This window comes from Schistocerca americana, unplaced genomic scaffold (genome assembly GCF_021461395.2).
Source record: "Schistocerca americana isolate TAMUIC-IGC-003095 unplaced genomic scaffold, iqSchAmer2.1 HiC_scaffold_326, whole genome shotgun sequence".
In the NCBI taxonomy this organism is placed as follows: Eukaryota; Metazoa; Arthropoda; class Insecta; order Orthoptera; family Acrididae; genus Schistocerca; species Schistocerca americana.
The window spans coordinates 13,633-17,040 of NW_025726045.1; positions in this window are offsets into that span (position 1 = coordinate 13,633).

The following is a 3,408-nucleotide window of genomic DNA, read 5'->3' on the forward strand; positions in this document are numbered from 1 at the left end:
CTCGACCTCGACAACACAGTCTTTGGCTCCGCCACTGCGTGTTCCGGTGGTACGCACGCTGCAACACGTATGTATTCATTACCAGAGCGATGGCGAGGCATGACAGCATCTCTGTCTGACCAGAGAGTTCTTTATCGCTGCTAGTCGGCGCTTGGACCGCGCCAGACGACAGTAGTGGCACGCACCGGGTCGCCAGGAACAGTTGTTATATATATTGTAGCGCGAGTCGGGAGAGGTAGTAGTCGGTCGACAGTAGTAGCGGGTGGACGGTTGTACTGAGCGGGCGTCGGCGGCGTGCTCTGCTCGTCTCGCGACTCTGGTCACGGTTCGGGACGATGTATAGTATATTGTGTTATAATCAAAAAGGTGGTGTGACGCTGCATTGCGCAAATCTGATAACGTATGTTCATTGTACTTATTTTGTTCAACAACAAAAGCCCCACTATTACTGTTTTTCTAAAGTAACTTTTGTCTCTTAACGAAAAACATTCACTTTTTAAAGACTACGTCCTATGGCATTTCCCTCCAAGGAGTGCAATTAATTACCAGCCAGCACTCATTCATTGCACACAGCTGTGTAAGGGGTATCTACAATTGAGGAGCGGATATAAATGCAATTTTTTTTTTGTTTTTTTTTCTTTTGTGTGTGTGTTGTAACCTCCCAGCAAAATTTAAAATAATGGACAATGTTATTTACGGATGCTAATGGACATTGCGCTAATTGTAACCTCGCCCACAATGAGAGGTATTGAAAATGGCAACAAAAATGTGAAATTCGCAATCTGACTCAAATATAAAGTCTTCACACAACATTTAAAAAAGTCCGTTCAGTGACAAGAAACTTCAATTAAACCGAAATATCGGTCTTTGGCCCTGTGCAAAACAATCAGAATTAAAGTCTTACCTCCGAATAAATGGATGTCACATTTCTGCTCTGGTTGTTGCGCAGCGCTTGGAGGAACTGCATTGCAAATAATAATATTCTCTCTTTTTTTTTGTGATTTTAGTGACATTTTTCTTCAAAGAAGTGGAATGAAATGTGAAGTGCAACGAACTCTTTAGTTCAATAAAAAATTAAATGTTTGAAAAATGCTTTTGAAATAAAAATTATTATTGGGGAACTTGTTGGAGAATAATTACAATAAATACAATTTTTCATTATCTAATGATTATATTAATTAACAGTATACCTTATTCACCATCTTGACCAGTGTTGCCGACCGCCTACATCACAACAACCGCACTCGGCTGCTACTACTGACCGACCGCTCTGCATGACGACTATTAGCGTACTGCACGCGACGACTACTGACTGACTGACTGACTGACTGAGAACCGCTCGCAACACTCGCGCAGTCCAGCGCAAACTCTCTGGTCACAGATGCTACAATGTCTCGCCATCGCTACTATGTTACATACGTGTTTCAGTGTCTTTTTCATTGGGGTAACGATCTTTGGCTCTTTTTATTCTGAATACAGGGCCAAAGGTCAACGCTGCTGCCCTTATACAATTTATCAGGTTTCATTATGTCTGTTGCAATGTTACATACGGTTCACTCTTTCATTAATATTATCGTTGGGTTTGTTTTGTAGGGACGTTAACATTCTGGCACATTTTTATTATCATCGGACTCTCTGCTATTTGTGCAGGGAGGTTATGCCTGGGTCCATTTCCATTTCCATTTACATTTTAATATTGATAGACTTTTTGTTTTCTTTTTTGTTTCTTGTTGTTTTTCCTTCTTTTTTTTTGTTTTGTTTTTCCCGCTCTCACCACCACCGCCGCATCACGCCTTCCGTTTTCTTGGTTTCTTTTCTGTTCTTCAACTGCTTCAACATCACCGCGCCCCATTTCCACACCACAGCCATCAGCCTCCAAGACGGGCGGGCGCAGTGTGCCATTTCCGGCGCACAAGCACACCCGTACGGTACTCTCCTCGCCCCCACGCCACCAACAACACAGCGACCACGCGGCTTTCAGGCATGGCACGGCATGGCACGGCACGGCACGGCACGGCACCGGCGAAATGCGCCGCCCCCGCCCCTCCGCGCATCCGTCCGTCTCGCCACGTTCACTGACAGCCGCGTCTGCGGCTACACCACGACAACCACAACACAACACCGCTCCCCTCCCTGGCAACTCACATTGTTTTTCTCCTCCTCTTTTGCACAAACCACAACGCCGAGCACAGGCGCAAGCCACCCACACCCCGCGCCCCTCCCCGTCCCGTCTTTGGCCGCCGCTCCTCGTTTCCTCGTTTGCCCCCTCCCATCTCCCGAAATGCCATGCCAGCAGCGTTACGCATGCCCCTCCCCTGTCCACACAACACTACCGCCTAACGAACAGCCACATCCAGGGCACGCCCACCTCCAAACACTGCCAATTCACGGACGCACGCACACACACACACACACACACACACACACACACACTCACTTTCTCGACACCTTTCTGTACGGAGGGTGCGTCATCTCGACCGTGACAGAGTGACGGCAACTATCGACGATCCATTTCCCCCCACTGGTAAAACATGTCCACTAACACCTACATACATCATTCAAGTACACAGACAATAGCATACACACAATGGGAGGGCACACGAACATGGACGGCACGGCACTGTCATACACTCTTCCTCAGAACCATATCAACAAACGTTACGTACATCCGGGAAAGCGAAAGCGAACGCGAAAGCGAAAGCGAAAGCAAAAGCAAAGGCAAAGCCCAATGCAGCCGTCAAAGGTAACGTTCACCACGGCAGACACTTGCAGCCGCGCCGCCGTTAAACGCATTTCAGTGCGGCTCCAATACGCCTCCGACACGGGAACGTTCCGTTGCTCTACGAATGCGTTTCTCCCCTTTTTCCCTTCCTCTCTCTTTTGCCCCCCCTCCTTGCACTCTTGCCTCATTCCTCACGTTCTGCCCAGACATTCCGACCGATCAAAGTCAACCTTTCGTTACCGTTCTCAGCGCGACGGTGTACAACAGTATGACGGGTGTGCCCAAGACTTCGGGTTCAGTTGCGTGACGCCGGTCTATCGCGCCGATCGACAGTTACTCAGGGGGCGACGGATCGGACCACGTCACCGACACACAAAACACTTTCAAACAAACAAATACATACCGGATGGACACAGACAAACACGTGTACAGACATTCGCCAAACAAACGACCGCCGCCGCCGCCGTCGTCGTCTAGCGTGCATCTTGAATGACGACATCGGTGTGCGTGCGTCGTACGCAATCAGTCAGACACGGCTATCAAACATCAGAGTCGAATGGTACATCATCGTGCGTGTCGCCGTACACGTACAGTACAATACAACAACAATGCGTCTTAATGGCACGTTCATTTCAACGTCACTCACACACCTCCACGCTGCAGTTACGTCGCACCATTGTCAAACT